Source organism: Camellia sinensis, chromosome 3, assembly GCF_055761805.1.
Source record: "Camellia sinensis isolate YWXY chromosome 3, ASM5576180v1, whole genome shotgun sequence".
Lineage (NCBI taxonomy): Eukaryota > Viridiplantae > Streptophyta > Magnoliopsida > Ericales > Theaceae > Camellia > Camellia sinensis.
The window spans coordinates 145929629-145956227 of NC_138963.1; the positions used below are offsets into that span (position 1 = coordinate 145929629).

The following is a 26599-nucleotide window of genomic DNA, read 5'->3' on the forward strand; positions in this document are numbered from 1 at the left end:
TGCCCAAATCAGTCCCTATTTTGCAAAGCCCTCTTTGGGTTAGACATGAATACCTGTTTAAATGGATTTTTCTACCACCATTGCCACCACTCCAACACCACCACCATCTCTGTCGCCATGGATCCATTACCGCCATCGCTACTACTACCACCACTCCACCACCACCTCTCTTCCACTTCCATGTCGCCATTACTTCACCACTGTTGTCACTCTACTACTACTATCACTACTACCACCACATATCTTCCAACACTACCATCACCACTATACCACTACCACCACTAACTCTCTTCCACCACCACTCCTACCGCTGCCACTTTACCACCACTACCATCACCTTTATACTACCACCGCTACTACTTCACCACCACCATTACCACCATTGCCACTACTTCACCACTGCTGCCCCCGCCACTGCATCACCACCGCTACCATCATCACCTCTCCACTACCTCCACTACCACTGCCACACCACTACCATTACCACCGATGTCGCTACCATTTTTCTTCCATCACCACGGCTTTACTTTACCACTACCGTTGTCGCCACTCCACTTCCACCGCTGCCGCTCCACTACTACCACCACTAGCACTCCACCTCAACCGAAACCATTTAAATCCCTTTATTAAATAGATGAGTTTGAATCGATTTCGTTTGGTTTAAATTTTGAAAACTAATTTTCAAGTTTCAATCCTTATTTTTTAAAATTTTTAGTAAACTTTTTAAATATTTTAATCATTTTTTTAATTGATTAAAATATTGAAAATCTCACGAAAAAAAAATATTAATTAAAAACTCAAAAAACAATTTTAAAAAATTGAAATAAATTTTTAATACAAAACTTATTTTAACTCGTTCAAACTGCACCCATTTTCCATGTCTGATGAAAAAAAAAAAACTAAAAAATTATTCCCAAAACCCAAAATTTGGCCCCGCCGTTTTTCTTTTCCTTCTCTTGCTCGCAGTCACTCATCTGTCTCTCAGTCGTGCTCAACGGTGTAGGGCAAGGGAGGCAGCCACGTGCAGCGGCGTCCAGCAGCGGCATCGTCTCTCTTAGTCGCTCATCTCTCTCTCTCTCTCTCTCTCTCTCTCACAGAAGCGTCTCTATTTCTCTCTCACAATCTACATCCGACTATGGACTGATCTCCTCTGTTCTCTATTCACCTCGCCTTCTAGCGATCAATATTTCTCTCTGCTCTCATCCCTATTGCGTCTCTCTTGTGTGAGCTAAGTCGAGGAGGAGATGGACCCTCGATCGACTGAGAATGTGTAGTCGTCCTACCGAGGGTTGGTGTAGTCGATTCGAGAGTGATGCCAAAGGAAAATTGATGGCTGGATGAAAATCGAGGGCTACACCAACCACCACCACCACCACCACCACTATATCCACCACCATTACATGATGGTAAGCCCTCTTCCATTCTCTCTCTCTCTCTCTCTCTCCCTATATATATATATATATATATCTTCAGTTTCTTGGTCACTCTCTTTCTCATCTCATTCCCTCTTTCTTTCTCTATGTTGGAACTTTTAACTTCATATTTAGAATGTGAAGGTGTTGATTATTGCCAGAGTTTGAATTTTATTTTGTGCCCATCAGTATGCTTACATGTGGATGTAAAAAACAAAAAATTCAAACAGAGCAATCAAATTAAGGAAGATCAGATTTTCTAGAGGAATACAGAACTCTTCTAGGACATAATTTAGCTCTACCCTAAGATTGGGTTTATGTAACCTCCTCCATCAAATTGAATTTTGATCTCATCTCAGATCTTCACCTTGTATGACATTTGTTTAGTGGGTTTGTTGTTTTGTTCTTTGGATTTGTTTCCTTTTCTGTTTGCTCTGTATACATGATGTATATATAATATATATGTACAAGGTTAATTACATTTGTAATCTCTAAATATGAGATTTGTGTATTTTGATCCCCTATGTTTAAACTGTGTCAATTTAGTCCCGAATACATAAAAAGAGTTTAAATTTGGTCTATATGTGTAATTTAGATATTAAAATGAGACAGATTGCATACTTTGCTGTCAAAACCCTAGGTTAGATCTCCCTCTTTGTATTTCTTAAAATCTAGAGATGATGATACCAGGTTTGAGTGCCCCAATTTAAAAAAAAAAATTCATATATATATATATATATATATTCCTACATATACCATAAGGTGTATGTGTGCTTACGATGAATTTCTATATGATCTGCTTCTTCAATCTTTATGTCTCATTTTGCTTATCTACATATTGTGATCTGCTCATCATTTTTCTTTCAATCACTTTAGTTGTTTTTAATTGCCATCTAGTTGATGTCCCTCATCACAAACCCTCATCAGTATGATTCTATTTGTATGTTTATGTATAATTGCCTCAACTATGTGAAAAATGTGTACAATAGTATATGTGTCTCTGTGTGTGTGTTGAGGAATGGTGCTGTAAAGCTTTATGTATATCAAAACTTGGTTGGTTCCACAAGATATAAATCCAAATTTGTAGACCAAAACTTATTGCACCATTCGTCTATAGAGCTTTACATATATACATAAATATATATACACACAAATGTACGCACCTTAGTTCCACAATGTTTTCAAGTTTGTATTGAATTATACAGCCCACTTGAGTTAGTGGGTTCAGCTAAATTTCTCTGGACTTCGAAAAAAAGTTTTAAAATGTATGAGATTTTACCATGCTAAATAGGTGTTGGGCAAATATGAACGCTATTACGGAACTTTATGGTAATAGGAAGAGATCAGATGTAGATTGTGTATGACTATTATTGCTGCTAACCAACTCTGAGCTTGGGTTTGTACTTTTTTTTTTTTTTTTTGAGTGGAGAGAATAAGAGATTTGTTTAATAATACTAAAGTTGGGAAAAGAGCTCTATTATTGTAATCTGAATATAGCCTTTTTGAGTTTTAATTTGCTTTTATGAACAGTTCTGATAAAGAGGAGCCTAATGCTGAAACAGTTACATCCATGTTGGGTTTCCAAAGTTATTGGGATGCCACTTATGCAGATAAATTGGCGAATTTTCGTGAGCATGGCCATGCTGGTGAAGTTTGGTAAGGTTTTCTCTGACTATTGTCACTTCTCTTTGATCTTCTTCTTTAGGGATTGTAAGTGGTACTTTACTGTCTTTACACAATTATTAAGGTCATTGTCTTGTACCTGGAGGAAAAGGAGTATCCTTGGTAGTTGTTATTAACCATATATTCACACATTAGAATTCTTTTTCTTCTTTTTGGTTTGTTTTTGTTTGAGAGAGGAAGTTCAACTCAGTTATCACTATAATGTAGTAATAAATTATTTGACGATGGTATCAATTTGTAAGTATGAGAATAAGGTTCTTGTTGTTATTGGCTTGGAGCTAAAGGGTAATCATAGGGCTCTCACTGAATACTCTAATAGCATGATTGTTGTTCTGAGCTTTTGTCATCTCTGATCTGGACTCATAAACAACTTGAAAGTTATTGGTTTTAGAATTCCTAAAATAAAAAATTCTAAAGTAGAGAGATTAATAGGTATAAATTATAGTAATTTTTTTTCAAAAAATTATCAGTACATCCCAAATTATATTCTTCAAACTTTCAATGTGTTTGAGTGATAACCATGTGTGTCCCCCAATTGTTGGAGGCATGTTTGACACAAACGAGACACCTTAGAATTGTCTTGTGTGTTCGCTTTGTTAAACATTATTTGTTTCTATATATAATGGGGAATGTTGGATTTAATTTTTCTGGCAGCCCAATACTTGTACAAAATACCCTAAATATGGAAAATAATTTCAGTACTTTCATGTGAAATGATTTGAGCAGGCTTTTGGACAGCAACCAACTCAGTGGCAACATCCCTTTAACGCTCGGGTCAGTATAGAATTTGGAGGCACTGCAAGTGTCTCCATGCCATACCCAATTAAAATCATAAAGCCGTGAATTTCCATGAAAGTTTTGAATTGAGTATATCTTGTGTTGTTACAAACGTCTTGATAGAAACTTATTAAGTGGGTCTGTACCACCGAACCTCAACAACCTTGTAAATGTCCGAGAGCTATAAGCAAACAAAACAAATATTTTTTCTGATTTAAGCATCTATACTTGTTTTCAGGTAGTCAACTTAATTTGCATTCGATTTTCAGCTAAGTATTACAGACTTTTGATTTTCTACTTTCAGGTTCTTGTCAAACAATCAACTGTCTGGCTTCTTGCCCAATCTTACGGGCATAGCCACTCTCAACTACATGTAAGTAGTTACCATGTTGTTTACTTAGAAAAAAGCATCATGATTCTCAACCACTTTTCTAATGGATATCTTATTATTTCCTTGTTTTTTCCTTCCTAAGAAAATTTACTTTTCTTGCCATCACCTTGTTTTTGTTGTTATATTCCATACGTGATACATACCAATTCATTTATTGACTAAAATGTGACTTGCAGGTCTATTAGCAATAATTCTTTTAACAAGTCAGATGATACCGCATGGTTTTCAACCTTATAATCTTTGACAACATTGTACGTCTCTCTCTCTCTCTCTCTCTCTCTCTCTCTCTCTCTCTCTCTCTCTCTCTCTCTTAACAAACATGCATGCATGCTGTCACATACAAACAAACAACTTAACAAGATTTCTTTGAACTATTTAAGGTATGCTACAAGGGTTCTTTTCCACGATTTAGCTTTATCTAGGGCCTTATGTTTTGTTGCATCATAGTGATCACACCTCTTCGCACAATCGTAATCATCTGTTTTTGCCTTCTTTTTGTCTTTGGAATATTTTCAACTTAAAATATTTCACTCCTTGCTAGTGTACTCTTCGGATTTGCTACAGATAACTGAACAATTACAGCCAATTTTCTTATATTTTTCTCAATTTTGGGTGATACAGCGTAGGAATTCGATTTTTGGACCAATTATTGATTGGTAGTGGACATGGTTGTAGGGCCTCTGGTAGAGTTTTAAAAGTACTAACAACGGCCTGAAGTTTAAAATCCTGATACATAGCATCCGATATTTAAAACCTTTCTTTTGCACGGGAGCATCACAAAATAAATATTATATCGTTGAACAGTATAATACCTTATATCCAACACATACAAATAATTGTATGTCTACTACCTGCAGTTCAGATAAAATTGGCAGTCCCAAGTGTGTATGTGAATATTCGTACATGGGTACCATAGTCTTTAGAGCTCTTTCCTTTTTTAAACTAAGTCCAAAAATGCACTTTTCCAATACTTAGGCTTGAAAATAGGCCATCGGGGGCTAAAATTGTGAAAAATCCCTGAGAAGGCCCGGGAACACCCTTAAGACCTTGGGAGGAACCAATGTAATTTGTGGAAACTTACGAAACTAGCACGGGACTCCCAGTTTGAAAACTAAGTCAAAAAATGCATTTTTTCACATTTAAGCTTGAAAATAGGCCATCAGAGGCCAAAATCGTGCAACAGCCACGAGATGGTGGGGGGAACACCTCAAACACCTCGGGAGGGACAAATCTGAGTTGTGGAAACTTACTGAACTAGCACGGGACTCCTGGTTTAAAAACCAAGTCCAAAAAGGCAGTTTTTCACACTTAAGCTTGAAAATAGGCCACCGGAGGCCAAACTCATGCAACAACCACGAGACGGCCCAGGGAACACGTCAAACACGTCGGGAGGGACCAATGTAAGTTGTGAAAACTTACGGAACTAGCACGGGACTCCCGGTTTGAAAACTAAGTCCAAAAAGGCACTTTTCGACACTTAAGCTTGAAAATAGGCCATCGGAGGCCAAAATCGCGCAACATCCACGAGACGGCTAGGGGAACACCTCAAACACCTCGGGAGGGACCAATGTGAGTTGTGGAAACTTACGGAACTAGCACGGGACTCCCGGTTTGAAAACTAAGTCCAAAATTGTACTTTTTCACACTTAAGCTTGAAAATAGGCCACCGGATGCCAAAATCATGCAACACTCATGAGACGGCCCAAGGAAAACCTCAAGCACCTTGGGAGGGACCAATGTGAGTTGTGAAAACTTACAGAACTAGCACGGGACTCCTGGTTTGAAAACCAAGTCCAAAATTGCACTTTTTCACACTTAAGCTTGAAAATAGGCCACTAGATGCCAAAATTGTGCAACAGCCACAAGACGGCTCGGGGAACTCCTCAAACATCTCGGGAGGGACTAATGTGAGTTGTGGAAACTTATGGAACTAGCACGGGACTCCCGGTTTGAAAACAAAGTCCAAAAAGGCACTTTTTCATACTTAAGCTTGAAAATAGGCCACCGGAGGCCAAAGTCGCGCAACAGCCACGGGACGGCCCGGGGAACACCTCAAAAACGTCGGGAGGGACCAATGTAAGTTGTGGAAACTTACGAAACTAGCACAGGACTCCCAATTTGAAAACTAAGTCCAAAAAGGTACCTTTTCACACTTAAGCTTGAAAATAGGCCACCGGAGGCCAAAATCGTGCAACAGCCATGAGACGGCCCGGGGAACACCTCAAACACTTACGAGGGACCAATGTGAGTTATGGAAACTTACGGAATTAGCACGAGCCTTGCGGTTTGAAAACTAAGTCCAAAATTGTACTTTTTTACATTGAAGCTTGAAAATAGACCTTCGGGGGCCAAAATCGTGCAACAGCCACGGGACGGCCCAAGGAACACCTAAAAAACGCCAGGAGGGACCAATGTAAGTTGTGGAAACTTACGAAACTAGCACAAGACTCCGGTTTGAAAACTAAGTCCAAAAAGGCACTTTTTCACACTTAAGCTTAAAAATAGGCCACTGGATGCCAAAATCGTGCAACAGGCCCGAGACGGCCCAGGGAACACCTCAAACACCTCAGGAGGGACCAATGTGATTTGTGAAAACTTACGGAACTACCACGAGACTCCCGGTTTGAAAACTAAGTCCAAAAAGGCACTTTTTCACACTTAAGCTTGAAAATAGGCCACCGAAGGCCATAATCGCGCAACAACCATGAGACGGCCCAAGGAACACCTCAAACACCTCGGGAGGGACCAATGTGAGTTGTGGAAACTTACGGAACTAGCGCGGGACTCCCGGTTTGAAAACTAAGCCCATAATTGCACTTTTTCACACTTAAGCTTGAAAATAGAACTTCGGGGGCCAAAATCGTGCAACAGCCTTGGGACGGCACAGGGAACACCTCAAACACGTCGGGAGGGACCAATGTAAGTTGTGGAAACTTACAGAACTTGCACCTGACTCTCGATTTGAAAACTAATTCAAAAAATGCATGTTAAATTGTATATTTTGTGGATAAGGTAATAATTGTCTAACTTGCATTTGTTTTTTTTTTTTTTGTGTTTCATTTTTTTTGCAGATTCGAAATTTGATATGGACATGTTTGGTAATTTGGAGGGCAGATGGTAGCTCATTTTGTGTTTTTGTTCATATTACCTTACATGTATTTTGGTTGCGTTGTAAATTTTCTATTTTTGTTGGTATTACAGGGCATGTTGGGTAATCCACCCTTGATATTTTATTTTTGTTGATATTAGTAGACATGTTTTTTGTTGGCTATTAGGAGATGTGTTTGGTAATCCACATGCGGTTGATATTATATTTTTGTGGCTATTAGTAGATGTTTTTTGTGGATATTAGGAGACATGTTTATAATCCGCAGGCAGTTCATATTATATTTTTGTGGATAGTGCTGAAATTCGATTATGATGTTTATGAAAATGAACAGATTTATGTATTAATTTGTGAGATATTTTATTGAACAGGTTATTGAAATGCGCAGGGAATTGTTACTAAAAAGAAAAAATTTCAGAAGAAAATAGTACCCCCATTTTCAAATCTTTTAATTTTTAGTGACGAAATAAAAAATGTCGGTATTAGTTTTCAAAAAACATGATGAATAATTTTGTCACTAATGATATAATACCAAACAAATAATTTTGTCACATTTGCTGAATATTTCGTTGCTAAATTTTGTCATTGAAGAATTTTCTTTTCTGCTCATTTTAGTGACGAATTTTTTTGTCACCTTAATCCATATCGTTGGTGAGGAAAACTTTTGTCACTAAAATCTATTTGGTGACGAAATATTTCGTCGCGAAAAATAATTAAAATAAAATATTATTTAGTTTTAGCGACGAAATTGATGTTATAGAGGACGAAAAATTCAACATTCAGAGACGAAACATTTTGTCGCCAAAAATCAAAAATAGACGACGAAATTGTTTTTCGTCACTAGGTACTTTCAGCGACAACGTATAGGTCACGAACATGGTGACAAATTTTTTTCGTCGCAGATCACTTTAGTGAGGAAAATTTGATGTTTGGAGACAAAATCAGTCTGTCACGAAAGGCCTTTTTTGTTGTAGTGAGAAGTATAAATGGGTCTGAGAAGATTGGGCCTAGTATAAATTTAGAGGTGGTACTTGAAGGGGCCCAAATGGGATGTAACAAAGGCGGGCCAGTTGATGGAGTAAATGATAACTGTTTACATCAATCCCAGGTGAATAATCTCAATTGATCAAGCCCATTTGAGGAGTAGGAATCAGACTCAGACTCATGTCCAGATGAAGATGAAAAACATTGTTTAGCTAGAGGAGGGAGTTCGGCTATTAGTGTAAAAGTCCATAGATTCAATAAAGGAACAAAAGGTGGAGGTAGGGGTAGAGGGGGGAAATGTCAAAATTATAAGATGTTTTCAAAGAGTTGCGATTTTCTGAGTTGCAGTAGCAACTTGCTCTGCATCTACCTCACAGAATAGTTGATCGAGTGAAACAAAAAGAAGGAAGGTCATTGAAGAAACTCAAGCCATAGTCCAGTTGAGGAAAGTGTTGGGAGTTAATTTTGAAGGGAAGGAAAGTGAGGCTATTAACAAAATTGTCAAAATGGAAACCAATGATGAGGAGAGGCTTGCCAAAATTGCAAGTGGTGATGGAGAAGGTCGGTCGGGCGGGCTTAGAGAGCTATGATTTGGGGAGGTTAAGGTGCTAAATGAAGATAACTTCATGGAATGTGAGAGGTATGGGTAGAGTTAAGAAAAGAAGAAGAATTAAAAGTATTTTTTTAGAAATAAAAGTAGATGTGGTGCTGATTCAAGAAATGAAGAAGAGCAATATTAATAAGGGCCTAATGAGATCAATATGGCCTTAGGATAGCATGGAATTCATGAGTGTTGATTCAGTTCGGTTAGCGGGAGGATTATTGTGTATTTGGAATCCAGATATGTTCAAATTAAAGGAGTGCAGCTGCAACATGAATTTCGCACTGTTATCAGGTACTTACCTTGATTCTTTTGAATGTGTAATTGTAAATGTGTATACTCACAAGGATGTAAATAGAAGGTGGAAGCTATGGAAAACATTAGTGAGGATCAAAACGTCTTTTCCTAAGCCGTGGTGCATAAGGAGGAGGGGAGAGGAGAGATAGAGGAATGATTGAGTTTAATCGATTTATTGATCTATTAGAATTGGTTACACGCCTATGTTGGGAGAAGATTCATCTGGTGTAACTCAGAGGAGGAAGATAGGTGGAGTTGAATTGATAGGTTCTTGTTTGATCTTGCTTGGCTTGTAAAGTTTAAATTTAAGTTGTGGGGTTTGCCTGGAAAGGTGTCAGATCATTGCCCATTGCTACTAAGTAAGGATGAAAGGGATTGGGGTCCAAGGCCATTTAGATTTCTAAATGCTTGGACTCTTTACTCTAATTTCTATTCAGTAGTTAAGAAATCCTGAGCTAAAACACTAGTATTTGGGTAGGTTGGTTACAGATTTAAGGTGAAGCTTAAAGTTGTAAAGGGTGTTATGAGGAAATGGAATAAAGATGTATTTGAAAATATTGAAAATCAGTTAAGGAAAGTAGAGGATGAGTTGCATAAGCTTGATATGTTAGATGAGTAAAAACCTCTTGATACTCAAGAGACGATTATAAGGAGGGGGAGTAGGAGCTTGGTTTGGAATTTGAGAAGAAAGAAGGATTGGATATGGTTCCAAAAATCAAGAATGGAGACAAAAATACTAATTTTTTTTTACACGTAATTGCAAGCAAAAGACAAGAAAGGAACATGGCTGATTCTTTTTTGGTGGATGGTAGTAGAGTTGAAGAACCTAAGTTGGTGAAATAAGAAGTGTTAAGGCATTTTAAGAAAGCCTTTTCTGAACATTGGCATCATAGACAAAAATCAACTGGGTCTTTTGTAACAGTCCATAGAAAAAAGTTGGTTAAAATTTTGGAAGCTGAGTTCACAACAAACTAAATTTCGAATATTCTGAAAGACTACAATGGTAACACGACACCTCGACTAGATGGCTTATTTTTCATGTGTAATAGGGGTTTGTAAATAATCGAATCATCTGAAAAAACCGACTAAATCCAATCGATCCGACATTGTTACGGACGATTTCAAATTACATTAGGTCGGCAGCGAGTTAGATTGTTAAAACATGTTGTATATTTGGTCGAGTAATGATTATAAAAGTGTATAATTCTCTGAAACTGAACTGACCGATAGATTTTTAAAATGTGTGGACTTTTGATTAGCTCCTTGAATTATCTTACCAATACCCTTTGTCTTCTCTTAATACTAAGGTAGTCTGCTTTATCTACTTCCAAGATAGAACTTTCTCATGCCTTTTCAATATGTCTCTGTCACGCTACTTTTTTTTTTTTTTGAACAGTCTGTCATGCTACTTGATTTCCCCCCTTCTCTCTCTCTCTCTCTCTCTCTTTCACCTTTCTTTCTCTCATGCCTTTTCAGTCTCATCTCTCATCCATGTTTCTCTTTTACAGTCTATCTCTTACCCTTCTCGTCTCCTTCCCGAAAACCATTCTCTTTTTCTTCTCTCTCGGCAACAATGGTGATCTTTCATACTCTCGTCTCACCCTCGTCTCCCTCTCACAGTGACACAATCCCTTTCACTGGAAACCACTTTCTGCTTTAATCTCTATCTCTAGTGGCAATGGTGCAAATCAACGACGACAATTATGCTAAGATCTATGAGACAATGCCGATGATGCTTAGATTTACTCCGACGGTGATGAATGTTGCTCAGATTGAGGGGATGGTGAGTATATCTGTACCATTCCACTCTCTATTCTTTCTCAAATTTCTTTGCATTTTTAGTATATTTGTTTCAATCTCTTTTACTCTATTTAAACATGTTTGAATTTGATTTTTGTTTGAATTACAACCTGGAGAAAGAGTTTGAAGTAGATTGATTTCTGTTTGTGTCTCGCCGACTGAACCGACAGCCAATCCGAATGGTGGGCCACGGTCTATTTCGAATATGCTTACGGTCAACAGTAGGTGGCAATTTCTCTAACCTAACTCATTCGTTTTGGTTGACAGGCTTAGGGTAAACCTGATCCGAATTGACCCATGCAAAGTTATGGGCTACTTAGCTTGGTAGGTGTGGCTTATAAAGTATTAGCAAAGTTATTGTCCTAAAGGTTGAAGAAAGTGTTACCTAGGGTGATTAGTGAGCTGCAAACTGCTTTCCGAGAAGTGAGGAATATTTTTGATGGGATAATGGTTGCAAATGAAATTGTTGACTGGTAGAAGAAGGGAGTTATTCTAAACTTGATTTTGAGAAGGCCTATGACACAATAAATTGGGAGTACTTATTTCTATGGTGGCCAACTTTGGATTTGAGGAGAGGTGGATAGGGTGGATGAAGACTTGTGTAATCATAGCTAGGATTTCAATTCTTGTTAATGGTTCTCCTACGGTTGAGTTTAGTCCAATGAAGGGTCTAAGACAAGGGGACCCTTTGTCCACATTTCCTTTTAATATAGTCATACAAGGGCTAAATATGATGCTGGAAAGAGCAAAGAATCTTAATCTAATAAAAGGGGCTATGGTAGGGCAATCAGGGTTGAGGGTGTCACACTTTCAATTTGCAGATGATGCAATAATATTCTGTGAAGTAGAAGAGAAGGAAATTTCAACTATTAAAAGAATTCTAAGATGCTTTGAAGTGATATCTGGGTTGAAGATAAATTTTCATAAGAGTGTGGCTTGTGGAGTGAGGATAAGGGATGAAGTAATTCAGGGGTGTGCATCTAAGTTATATTGTCTGAGTAAGAAGCTACATATTAAATACCTGGTTCTTCCACTAGGAGCTAACCCTAGAAGAAGGAAGACTTGGCGACCTGTGTTGGAGAAAATAAAGAAAAAATTTGCAATGTGGAAAAGGAGGTTGTTGTCATTTGCAAGTAGGCTCACCTTGATTAAGTCTGTGTTATCTAGCTTGCCTTGCTACTATATGTCTATTTTCAAAGTACCTAAGAGTGTAGCTAGAGATATTGACAAAACTCAGGCTGCCTTCTTATGGGAAAGTACAAAGGTGCAAAATGAAATTGCATTTAGTCAAGTGGATAGTGGTCACAAAGAGGAAACAACAAGATGGGTTGGGCATTAAACTGACTAAGGAAGTTCATTTTTAATTACTAGCTGAGTTGTGGTAGAGGTGTGGGGTGGAAGATGAGGCATTGTGGAAGAAGATTTTGATAAGCAAGTATGGTGCAGTGGATGGAAGATGGCTACCAGATATGGTAGAAAAAAGAAATGAGTCTAATCCAGATCTATTTAATTTTGCTGAAACAAATACTAAAATTGTGATAGGGAATGGAAACAGAGTTAAATTTTGGGTGGACCAGTGGTTGAGGGATGTAATAATAACAGAAAAATTTCCCAGGCTATTTAGATTCTCTACTATAAAAGATGGATCACTTAGTATGTGTGTGCAATCAAAGGTACATTCAGGGTCTAGAGTAGTTGAGTAGAAGATTGAATTTAGAAGACAACTATTTGCTTTGGAAGATGAGGAGCAAGGTAGATTGTTAGGTTTACTAGGTGAGCCTCCAAAGCTTCTATTAGGTCAACAAGATTCACTTAGATGGTGTGGGGACATAATTTCTGGGTTGTCCACATGGCCTAGCTGGTTAGTCGAGGTGGCACGTGGTGATCAAGGGATGCAAGATATGATGCGATCATATCATAATCCGAGATATTCGGATAGAGGACAAGAGTCCTAGTTGATATTAGACTGCCTATTTGGGTAAGGATGAACTCTTGATAGAGTTGATTTTAATCTAAATAGGAGGTGTCTTAGATAATTGATATCATTGTAAGAGATAGAGTCCCAAGAAGTAAGACTTCTAGAGGAACTAGAGCACTATTAACTATATAAAAAGGGCACCCATGTGGGTCTAAACTACGTTTCAGTTGAAAGTTATTTTCTTACTTGAGCCAAGATATTTGTAAGATTGGTTGACTGACTTGATCGTTGGAGTGCCCTCGGGTGGACAAGCCACCAGTCTTGTTGTAGGCACCGTGTCTTTTTCAAGTCTAAGGCGTTGCTTCCCACACCGACTTGCTTTCCACACCGACTTGCTTTGTTGACATAGAGTTGCCACTTAATTTTTAAAGAGAAATTAAGAAACCTTTAACAATGAAAACTAAGTTAAGGACTAGTACATCACAACCAATAATATTCTGAGTTCGGGAACTTAGGTACAAAATGGGAAAACAATTTGCATGGAAGCACCCCCTTATGCCCAATCCGAAGATTGGCCTATACTCACTCTCTATTTTATGATTTCAGTGGTTAAGTGATCACAAAATATTCATTTTAGACCTAAATACCTTAACTAACCTAAGACTATGTGATTCAAATAAAACAAGTGTCATTTATCTTAGTTGCAAAAATAAAGCCATATTTTTTAGTAACATAAAAGTTTTCGACCAAAAAAAAAAGATTCTTATTAAAATAAGGCTATAAACTTGAACTAAAATGAACAACACTTTCAAAACATCCAAAACAATCAATTTTGCATCGAAAAGCATATAAACTTGCAATATTTAGAAGACAACGCAAATAATACACATGCCAACAAAGACTAGAAAACTTACTCAGATGCCCACTTTCAATGTCTTACATGCCTGTATAAAATAAATATGACCTAAATGCAACTAATACATACAAAAACTTGAACCTAGGTTCGATTTGAGAAAAGCCAAGTCCTTTGCTTGCAAGCCTCCCTCAAGCTTGGGTTTTGAATTTGTTTGGGTTCTTCAGCCTTAGAATGATTTTCAGAAGTCTATGATTGCTATGTGGTGTGTTTTTTTCAAAGCTAGGGTTCAACGACGAAAGGAGGAGGTGTTGGTTCTTTAAAAACATAGAAAACTTCAATTTTCTTAACCTCTTCAAAGGGGGAGTGAAGGGGTGAGCAGGTTTATATAGGTAGAGGAAGGCGTAAGGGGCAAGCCAAGACAACTTCCATCGCTTCCTCTACTGCCTTTTTTTCTAAAAAAATGCACTAAAATTGGGTTTCCATACCTAACTCAAACATGCTTCAATGTGCGCACATTCAAGCAATGTGCGCATTCACATCTAACGTGCGCACATGTAACTTGCCTTGTTATATGTGCCATGCATGTATGCACAAGTATGTAGCCCTATGCCCTTGGTTGGCTTGTGGCACAAGTAAGCCCGAATTGTGTTATGATTAATGTTTTTGATAAAGTAGGTCACTAATTTTGGAAAATTCAATCAATTAAAGCACAATCGGGCTTTCGGGGGTGAAGAAGTTGGTTTTTGGCTAAAAAATGATTCTAGGGGTAAAATGGTTATTTTTGCAAAAAGTTGATTTTTGGCTAAAATGGGTTTATATAGTAATTCTAAACATTCTTCAGCATTCCAAAGGCTAAAAAAAGTGTCATTTCATCATCGGGAGGCTTGCATGCACTTGAAGTCTTAGGCTCAGTCAAAATGAGGTGTCTATAGTTGCCCCTCTCTGATAGAGCTCAAACAATCATGAAGTGAGGAGAAGCGAATGTCAAAGACCTAAGACCATCCCAGCTGACACAACCCTAAGGCTTAAGGCAATGTCATATATTCATGCAAGTGATCGAACCCGTAACTCAAGCGTGAGTAGATGTGTGCAACAAGCACTCAAGCATTCATCCAAGCATGCATTAAAAGAGTGGAGAGTGGGCGATACCTTCCATACTCACTTTGTCGTACCTATGGCAAGATCCTTTCCATTTCAGTTTGTCAATCCTGTAAATTTTTCCAAAGAAACTACTCCAAATAAAAAATCACAACACAATGTGGTTAAAGTGATGCCATTTATGATGCCAATGTTGTAAATATATGCCATTTTGTGCTCGTATTAATGATGTGAGGGTATGCCAATGTGTGTCAGTCTATACTCGTATCGATGAGTCGTGGGGTTCATATGCCAAGTGGTACCTTTTTCATGTTCATATTGATAGGACATTGGGGTTTATTGCATGATAGTCCATGCTTGCATCGGCAAGACGTGAGGTTTTTAATGCTAAGTAGTGCATTGCCATACTTGCATCGACAAGTCATGGGAGTGTAAATGCTATTCCACGCTTGCATCAGCAAGACATGGTACCTTTCCATGCTCGCATCAACAAGATATGGGGGTTTAAATGTTATTCTATGCTCGTATCGGAAAGACGTGGGAATTTGGGTACCAAGTGGTGCCTTTCCATGCTCGTATCAGCAAGACATGGGTGTTTAAATGCTATTCCACGCTTATATCGGCAAGATGTGGAAATTTGGGTGCCAAGTGGTGCTTTTCCATGCTCACATTGGCAAGACGTAGGAATTTAGATGCCAAGTGGTGCCTTTTCCATGCTCTCATCAGCAAGACATGGGGGGTTTTAAAAGTTATTCCACGCTCGCATCGACAAGATGTGGGGATTTAGGTGCCAAGTGGTGCCTTTTCCATGCTCGCATCGGCAAGATATGGGGGTTTAAATGCTATTCCACTCTTGCATCAATAAGACGTAAGAATTTGGGTGTCAAGTTATACCAAGTGGTTCCTGACTTTGCCAAGATGTATAAAGGGGTGCCAAATATATGCTAAAATGTGTTAAATGATGCCAAATATTTTTCCTAGACTTACCAAGAGATGCCAAGTGTATGCCAAGTGGGTGCCCAAATTTGCCAATAATGTGGTTTTGAAAAATAGTTTTGCCATGCCAAGTGATTTGTGTTCTAGTGTCAATGCCATAGACGGTAAAATGATTTTCCCCTAAAGTCATGCCAATGTTTGAGACGATAAAATGATATGCCTTGAGAGGCATGCCAATGTGTAAGTTTGAGTTGAGAATGTATCTATGCATTGGGGGTGCCCAAATGGTGCTATGAACTAAAGTAATCATGAACTTCTTGATTTCTCATGCCAATCAACTTGTTATTTTGCCCGAATACTTTGCCAACTTGCCTTGGCTCTGAAACCCCCATCTATGTGCCTTGGAGGGGTCCTTGTGTTAGCCATGAATGCGGGCCCCACGTGTTCCTACAAAACATGTGCACGCACGTATTTGCCTGATGTGTGCGTGTACAAGGTTTGTGCGTACGTACAAACAACGTGTGCACGCACGCTCGACCGAGGTGCACGATACTACCATGTGTAGCTCGACTTTTCATGCCCCCTTTCGGAAGACGAATAAGCCCTACAGTATCGGACTCCTGCTTTTTTGAATTTGATTCCACAAGTGCAATGTGAAATAGATAAGCACTAAAGAGTCCAAATCCGACAAATCTTTTGGAAAATCGATTTTGAATCAAATTGCCAAAAAGGGATGCTTTGCTAGACATAGAGTCACCACCTAAATATTTTTGAAAAATTTAGGAAACCCATGACTCGTGCCAAAGGCCACGTATCCGTCATCACCAAGATTGTCTCGGCTCAGGAACTTAGGTACGAGATGGGAAAGTCATGAATTGAGCACCCCCGCTCGCCCGATCAAAGATCGGTCTCTACGAATCATGATATGAATCTTATCTACATTATATGCTCTCGTTCTGATTATTATACTAGCGTTACTATGCGCACACACACAAGTATAGACTAATCTGCAAGAATTTGAACACTTGGGCTCATGTTTGTTTTGAAAATTGTTTTGAATATGTACCACTTGAAAAAACGATTGCATATGAACATTATTCAAATTATTTCAATTCAAGCAATTAGTCTTCATCCATAGGCATTCAAGCAATTATAGCACTTAAGCAATTAGCCTTATGGCAAGCATGCTAGACATGGCAACATCAACATGTGACATGCTAAAGCGAGTAAAGGCTCACCTAGTACTCCAAGCCAAAAAAAGATGAAAGAGTTAGAAAGATGCATGATCTTAACTATGCAATATGACTAATGCAACACATGCGATATGGAATTACTAGGCTTGGTTACTAATATGGCATATGAATCAATTGTATAGTATGCGGTCTAAGCACGTATTCAAAGAAGTATTTAAACGACAATGCAGGTTAGAATGATGAGCCAAGCCTCGATGCATGCAAAACAAGTGGATGCAAATCATGGAGTATGCTAAAAGAAACATGATGTTCTAAAACTAACCATCATAAGCAAGTAAATAAAAAGGAGAAAGACGTGGGGTTGGAAGACATACACATTATTACAACATTGTGCCCTCACACAGGAGGGTCCGAATAAACTAATTAGCTAACTAATTACAGCTAAGATAATTAATTAACCATTACAAACCCAAATAAATAATTTAGCTAAACTACTTAACTAATTATTACAAACCGAATTAATTAACTATTCTAGCTAACTAATTATTACAACAAATCAAAATGAAATAATTATTTACATGAAAAAACATAAAGAGAGTGCTAAGCTAGCGATTCTAATTACTCCACCTTGGTAAACGAGGAATGCTCATGCATACGCGGGCTTTTCACCCGAAAAAAGGCCATTGTTTCTGCTACCCAATGCCTCTATTGCATAGTTAAGCACTTACACTGTTTTTCACCTCAGAACCAACTCTGTTCTTCTTCAAAAGTACACTGTTGGATTTTACATTGGTGGCCAGCAGATGGCCTGCCGTCAACTGATGATGGCTTGCCAGCCACTGGTGACTAGATTGTCCTACTACAACAGAGAGCAAACAGAGCAGGGACAGTGTATTCTCAAGGGTTTGTTTTCACAATTCACCCCTCCTTATTATTTGAGGAGCTCAAAGGAGTAGAAAGTTTGATTCACAAACCACCAATGGATGCAATTTCATTGCATAATGGCTTATGAACCAAGTATGCAAGTTCAATAAATGCAACAAAACAAGACTCTCAAAACCACCTCCCTATCATGAAAGATCAAGGAAAGTAGTTGACAATGAATCTTGAACCGTTTTCATCACTAATGAGTATGAAACAACTCAAGACTCAAGGGTTCAATTAACGTCTGATTGAACCCAAACAAGTTATTATATTGGACCTTTTTATTCACCAATTTTATTATTCCATTTTAATTACCTCTCAATTCTTTAATCAATTAAGTCCACAAGTAAATTTAAGTCCTCTAAGGGAAAGAAGGTTCAAACCAAGTGTTTCTTTGGGCATGAAAGAGACATCATACCATTGGTAATGAACCCCCAAAGGGATTAAACCATTAAGCATGACACCTCAATCTCATGCTTAAACAAACAAATAATTTGAAACCACTTTCAAAGAAAAGAAAAAATCCAAGAAAGGGGCAAGGTTGCTGAGGTGATTAAAGGCGAGAACAAGTGAGAAAAGCATTAAATAAATGCAATCAACTCAAATAAGGTGGTGTCTAAGGCCTAGAACACCAAACATATAAGAGCAATTACACTACAAGCATGTAATATAAGACTCAAATGCAACGAACACTTCAAAACAGTCCTAAAACAGTGCTAAATAAGTCCTAAAACAAGCTGGAATTAAGATAAAAAAAACTAGGACAATAAGCTAAAACATGGATCATGCTAGGCTAGTAAGTAAAACACAAGGAGGAGAGGCTAACCCCTTCAATTTTAGACTTCAAACCATGATTTTGGCTACTGAAATAACTCTAAAAATCAGTGTTTAAAAGCTCAAAAAAAATATAGTCTAATGGTGGGAAACACAAGGGTAAAGGCCTTGAGAGCAAGGTGTAAAGAAGGGTGAACTACCCCTCAACCTTTACTGGCCTTAAAACCCAAGCTTCAGCCCAAAAATACAAAGTTTGTACAGCCCAAAAACAAAAGAAAAAACAGTAGGAAAAAGAGTGAATAAAGCAAGTAGAGAAGCAAAGTTTTATACCTCTTGAAAAAGAGAATCAATTCTAGGCAACAAATCAACACAAACACACCCTCAAGAGCTCAGACAATGCTCAAAGGTACCTCAACTCAAAGATGGAGAGGTTTGGTTAAGAGTGTATAGGAAATTTTTTGCTCCAAAAATCCAACCTTAAAAATGGAAGGGGAGGCCTCTTATATATAGAAAACCAAGAAACTCCCTCAAAAATATCAAGACATACACATGGGAGTAGATGTATGCATTTGTGCAAACAGCTGGCACAGCTGGCATAAAACATCTACAAAACACATTGGTGGCCGGTAGGCCACATCAGTGGCCTGTAACCCATAGCAGTGGCCGGCAAGCCACAAGAGGTTGCAGGCTTGAAAATCCAAGGGTTTGGTCCAAAAAACAAGACAACAAGGGTGTAGGGTTTGAAGGGCTCAAAGCTATGGCATTTTGCTGAGGACTTCGGGCACTTGACAAGCATATACACTCATCATTGGGTGTGCAAGTGATGACGTCCATGTCGTAAGGGTGGTAAAAAATAGGGTGTCTACACCATGACCCAACGGGTTTAAAATTTCCAAGACCATTTCTTTCACTCCTTTATCTGAAAATCCTTATTTTTTCCCTCCAGCTTTCCCTTTTCCAACTCCAGTGCATCCTTATGTCATGGTGATTCAGGTTCTCGCCTGTCTCTTTGGATTTCTCACTCTGTGGCCTCTATTTCTACCGAACAGTTCTGAGTTTTGGCTTTTTCTTGCCCATTCTCTGGTATTCTTAGTTTTTCTCTACCTTTCCTAGCTTTTCTTCTATTGTTGCACGTTTGTAGGACTTTACACAAGCTTTTTGAGTGGCTTTTCGATTATTTCCATGAATGCCAAGAGTTTTTTGCCTGTTTTTCTTATGTATGTGAATATTTATCCATGCGAGCCATCATATTGCCATCATTGCGTCGTGTAGCCCATAAACACACGATAACCTAAGCTTTTGTTCCATGCATTGCACTTTTTTTCTCTATTTACACCGTCTTTGCCATTTTATGCCTTGCTTCTCATTATATTGCTTGTGACAGATAGCCAGACAATTTCCTTCTTTCGACCCAGCCATACTCCACAGATCGGGATGGACAGATTCCTTTAGGTGGACGATATCAGTCCTCACTCCGTGATTCTCTGTGAGCCCGAGCAACATCTATCTTATATAGGTTATAGGGTACAACTCCATCCTTCTTTTTTGTTACTTTTGCCTTACTCCTTCTTCCATTGGTTCAACTTATTTCTATCTTTTTCCAAGAGCATTCTCGTCCCGTCTGTGGCTTTGGCTCCATATTTCGTGTGGCCAAGTGGTACCTAGCTTTGCCCGTGATTGTCAGGACTCTGGTGGATGGTTATGGCTTTGGTCCTCTTTATGCATCCTTGGGCGATACTTGGGTATGTCATAGCTTGCTGGAGGCCCTCATGGAGAGCTGGTGTGACACCACATATATGTTCCACTTCCCCAACTCCAGTGAGATGATTATGACATTAGAGGATTTCACGATGCGATCTAGTCTTCTAGTTGGCGGCCTTCCCGTACTAATTGACACTAATCTAGCCTACCGGGATGACACACTACGGTATTTCCTGGGTGCTGCTCCACCTTACAAGGGCAGATTGGTTCCATATCAGTGGTTTTATACCCACTTCCGTCATCGCTAGCCCATTCTCATGTCCGGATCACCCACCACACCAGGGGCTTCCTGTTATACCTATTCGGGAGCGTTCTGTTTGTGAGTAGGTCTAACAGGGTCCATCTTTGCTTATTGGTCTCCATGGTGGACGTGGACCAGATTGGGGAGTTTGACTGGGGTAGTGTTGCTCTGGCCACCATTTACGGTTATGCAATTGCCGTCTCGCGTAACTGGGATATTGGATTAGGTGGGTACTGGCACCTGTGAGAGGTACGTTACTTATTATACCCTATTACTACTCCTCTGTCATGTCTTGTCATCCCTTTATTTGATTCATCTGTGCCTATTTACAAATGTGGTTCTATCAGTACTTCTCCGAGGTGGGTCCCGGGTATGAGGTGTCTTTCCAGACATCTTTTCCCATGTTATCTGGTACCAGAGGGCATATAGGGATTAACATCACCCTCCTCTTTTCTCTACCGTCGTCGAGTACCGACAGATGCTCGACACCATACCCACGACTACGTGAGTTTTCCACTTCCCTGTCTATATTCTGTTTGTCATGCTTCTGCTAATATGTTGATTATTGCACTGTCCTCTTTTTCGATCATGTGGCGCCCTTGGGCGGCTGTGCCCCCTTATTGGCAAGGCTTGGTATCCGATCCTACAAATGGTTACCAGACAACTGCTCTTGTTGGAGGGATCTTTTTTGTAAGGTCTACTACTTAGCTAAGTAGGTCTGCCGATAGTCCCTAAGTATAGCTTATCCATGGATTTCTGCATTTTCTCCAGCTAGCATAAGGGTAAGGGATTCTTTCACCTTGGAGGAGCTCCTCATTGTCCGTGGTGGTACTAACGTCGAGGAGCTGTTGGTAGAGGGAGACTGCATGGCATATGTCCAGGCCCACCAAGGAGGCCGTCTGATGGAAGTTCCCTTAGGCCTTACTATCTTCCCAGCTAATCGAGGTTAGGGATGAGTCTAGATTTCTACTCCAGTTCTGGGTGCAGTACTAGTTGGGGGTGTAGGTGTTACGGCGGTGTAGGGCTTGTCGGTGATGCCTTCTGTTGTGTCAATAATGATCGAGGAAAGCACAATAGCATTGCCCTTCCTTGAGCCAACCATAGTACCTCACCATATTACACATAGAGTCAAGCAAGTATCCCTTTTGCCTTTTCAGTTTTTGTTTTCTCTACTTTTGCTTCTCATCAGTATTGATCCTTATCTCCCTTTCTGACACAGGTTCCCCAGGCATATGTAAAGACTTAATATAAGACCATTGCGAGCTTGGTGGAGATGGTCTGGGGATACGAGAGTGGAACTCGTGTCCAGAGTAAAGTATCCTTCCTTCCAATGATTCTAATTTATTTTGGCATAACACATTTCTTTATGATTCTTACCCTTCTCTATTTCTTGGCAAGGTGCTGGTCCTTCGGGGCACACGTGAGGTGGTGTTAGAGGGACTGATTGTGATGAGGATTATGCTAATTTGGCAACGGGGACGGTGATGAGGAGGAGGAAGAAGATGAGGAGGGTCCCTCTCAAGGTGCTTCGAAGTGCCATCGAGGAGGGTCACACAAGCCCATATACCCTTTTTTCTCTTTCGTATTTTCTTCTCCATTTTAGAAACACTTGAAAAGAATGTCATTGAGGGAATGTCCCATATTTTGTAAAAACTTTTGTACATGGTTAATGCAATGAAATCCGATTTGCCTTAAAACTTTTGAGTATTATTTTTTTGAATTCCTGGGGTTCCATATTTATTTCATGGATATGGTAAAGACTCTTTTGAACAAAATTCAGAAAAATGGAATAACAAAATTATAACTCATAAATGCTTGAAAAACAACCTAAACAAGCTAAAAAAGATTCAAACAAGGATGTCAGAATGGCCCCCAATATCTTCGGCATGACATGCCTTTGAAGAGGCCCAATTCTTTTACTTGCATACAATGTGCGCATGTCATATGCTTGTGTGCACGTACTGAAAATGTGCGCGCGTATAAGTTGTGTGCGTGCATACGAATGGCCAAGATATCTAGATTTTAGATTTTGTTTCTCAGGCCGCCATTTCTCTGTTTCAGCATATAAATACACTACCTTGCACGAAGCTTTCTTCACTCAAGCCTTTCCAATCAACCTTTGGTCTCAAACATCACCATTCTCTTTTAATTTCGAGCTATGTCTTCGTGAGATGGATTATTGGCTTGCATGGACGGTTTGAATAGTGTCGAGTGTGTCAACTTTCGCAACTATGATCTGCACTCCATATTCTCCCTTAGCAATTTGGCGATTGATTTGCCTTTCTTTAATGTCGTTGTCCGGTTTTGAGATCTAAACATTCACGTCTTCCAGTTCTATCTCCAAGAGATTTTCCCCATCTTTGAAGAGCTCGAGACTATACTGGAGTGCCCTCTGGGGGTTGATTTAGTGTGGTCAACTCCTGTGATGAGCTATCCCAAACTTCTTAGTAAGATTTGCGGGTTGACTCCTAGTGAGGCCAAGACTTGTATTCGGAATGGTGAATTATCAATTACTACTTTAATTGATAAATTTATCGCTGAGTGAGATCTGGGGAACTAGATATTTCAAGAGCATAGGCGAGCCGCTTTGTGAAGTTTTCTTCTTGTGTAATTCTTAGTGGTACCGAGTAACGGGGTAGCCAGCCCTATCTTGGTCGATGAGGCTAAGTAGGTTAAGGATGGAAAAAGCTTGGTAGGGTTGGTCCTCACAAAAACCTTGATTAGTTTGGATAAGGCCAAGGCTAGTAAGACCACAGAGTTTAGTGGAAGTCCATTATTGCTCCAAGTCCATTAAAGGTGCAGGCGGCTTGTACCCATTACTCGGTGATTTCTTATCATTCTTAGACCTAACTAGTGAAAATGGACTCCGTTTAAGACTTGTATGGTTGGATGAGTTTTAGAACTTGTAGAGACATAGCATGGTGTTGTTTTTGGTTAGCGCTCCAAGTCATGACTCGAGAGATGTCCCCATTCCCAGGTGTCGAGGTGCTCAACTTGACGTACATGATCCATTACGTTACTCATCGAATAATTCAGCAGTTTGGGTATAAGCAGGTGGCTCATCTGGGCTCTCCTTCGTACCCTTCTTCCTTTGCTTTCTGGACTTCTCATTTGAAGGCAAATGCTAAGGCTTGGCAGAGGAAAGTTCTTATGACTACCGAGGAAGGCTTCAGTTATAGATTGTTGCCAACGTTCATCGAATGGCTCAAGTGCAAGATCAGGTAGGTCGAGACGTACAAGGGGAGACCATCTAAGAGGATAACGACCGAGTGACTTTGACTTTACTCTGTGGGATGCTTTTGGGGTTACCAAGTGCGCCCAACAGTTCAGATTCCTGACTTCTGATTTGATATTACTAGTGCAATGTAAAACATAAAATGAGAGTCCAGATCTAGTAACTTTTATAGAAAATTCTTTTTATTACAAAACATTTGCTAGAAATGGACTACATTACTAGATTTTGGAGACGCCACCTATTTTTTTGGGGAAATTAGGAAACTCATGACTCATGCCAAAGGCCACTGCTCATCATAACCTAAGTGTCCCGGCTTGGGAACTTAGGTATGCGACAGAAATGTCATTTATTGAGCACCCTCCTCACACGATCAAAAGATCGACCTCTAGTAAAAAATGATGTGATTTTATAATCAACACATATTCATGTTCTGTTTTTTATTAATGCTATCATTACTATCTGAGGTGATCAAATATGGATTGTGCCACTGATTTTGGTTATGCTTTGATTCATGCATTTTTTAAAATCCTTTTTTTATACAAACTCAGAAAGCATAAGATTCAATCTCATTCCAATACAAGCAACATAACCTCCATCCACTGGCATTCAAACAGATATCTCATCTAAGCACTTGGGCTCATGATATAGCAACAGATATGATAAGGAACATGTACATGCAACATGCTAAATCCAAAAATTCTCACATAGTACTCTAAGATGAGTTCCAAGAAATGTTTCGATATATATATATATATGCATGATCCTATATACAATTGACTAATGCAATACATACACAACATGCATTTAAAAGTCCGAATACTAAGATATGACATAGATATCATCTCAAGACATTGAACAATGCATGCACTTAGCTTGAAAATAATAAATCCCACAAATGTGAATGAACCGGACCCGAATACATGAAAAATTGATGCAATGTACAGGTATGCTAAATAAAACACGATGCTATACAATATATATGGAAGGCATGTAAATAAAAGGGTCAAAAAGATGTGGGGTTGAGAGTTATTATAAAAATTTGAATAAGAAATGAGGGGAGAGAGAGAGAGATTATTACAACACTTTGAATTGATTTAGCCAAACTACTGCTGAATCTAACAAATCATACTAGATAAAATAGAATAAATTAACCAGCAGATCCAGAACCACCCAAGAGGCTATCCCTCTAAAGTTGTCTGCTCTGTTCTTGGGGAATTTAATTGGCCATCGGAAAAAGTGGCCGGCTGAGCAGAATGTGGGCTGGCCGAATCTCTCCTTCAAGCAAAATCTAGACTTATGCAGTGGTTCCAAAACAGAAGAGGTAGATGGGCCCTCAACAATGATATAAACAAATATGTACAATAGATATTTTGCTAAAAGACAAATCAAATGGATCAAATCAAGAACAAATTCAAGCCCAAGAAATGTATAGGAACCTACATCTTCTCTTTGTGAATAAGGGAAAATTAATACCCAAATCCATACAATTAAGAGGTAGGAATCACTCAAGCAATCTTATGAAATAACCATTTTACTTATTATCATTGAGCATAGGTTAGAACATGTGGAGAAATGGTTTGGAAATACTCTAAGATCCAGCTAGACGTCCTTGATCCTCTGATTACTACTTGAAAAAGGGATGAACACTTCGGTTGGGGTTGCCGGAATTAGCACTCTGATGGACAAGTTAGTATTCTATCAAGTTTACTTCTATCTAAAGTTCTTTTGTCTATTCTCACATACCTGCTTTAGTTGGCATTCCTCCCTTTTTATATTACCTCTGGGCCTGAGGGTGAGGCCCACTCTCGATCTCGCATATGATTACCTATTCGGCCTTCCTACTAAATGTTGAGCCTTGCTCGACTCTTTATACGGCTTTGTCCTTGGTCTAGGCCGAATTACTTTAGCCGAATGTCGATCAAAGTCAGCCTCTTCCTAATAGTAATTATTCGGCTTCCACAAAACACATATATTGATGCACTTAAGAGGTAGGATATATGAAAAGGAGGAGTGTACCAACAGGAAAAAGCTGCTTTACTTATTGAACTTGTGAGTCGACGGCTAATAGCTACTCCCAAACACATCCACAAGCTCCAAAATACATAAGAATTAGAAGTTAGAGCTAAGGAAAACAAGAAAGTAAAGGAAAAGCTACCAATTCAATGGATGGGCGGCTAAATCTACTCCCTCCACATCCATAAGGACTCGTTACATCTCGACAATAATTAAATAGTGCAAACAAAGCATGAATTGGAGAAGGAAAAGGAGAAAGAAGGTTAAAGGTGTGAGAATATCACCTCTTAAAGAAGATGGTTCTTTTGATTCACAAACCCCTCTTTATTTCCCTTAAGTCACTTTGGATGTGTTGTTTAATGTTCAAAGGTCTTAACAAGAAGCTTAGGATCAAGATTCAATGGAGCTTTAGTGTTCAAAGCCAAAGGGTGGTAGGTAAGAGGTGAGATCAAGAGAAAAAGGGGTTAAGAGGCTCTTATAAGATTTAGGCAAAATTTCTAACCCTTTGGAATGAGCTGCCGAGCTTTATTTATAGAGCCCAGGGTGTAAATATCTGAGATATTTGTGGAAAGTGTGTTGAACAAGCTAAAAATCCTGAG

At 39.0% G+C, this 26599-nt stretch overlaps 1 long non-coding RNA gene across 1 annotated transcript; it reads left to right on the forward strand.

Annotated features, from left to right (window-relative positions):
* The first annotated feature begins 1075 nt into the window (after positions 1-1075).
* Positions 1076-3894, forward strand: LOC145821151 (uncharacterized). Its single transcript, XR_014363185.1, has 3 exons — positions 1076-1406; positions 2975-3068; positions 3822-3894. It is a non-coding gene; the product is annotated as an uncharacterized LOC145821151 (long non-coding RNA).
* The last annotated feature ends 22705 nt before the right edge of the window (positions 3895-26599 follow it).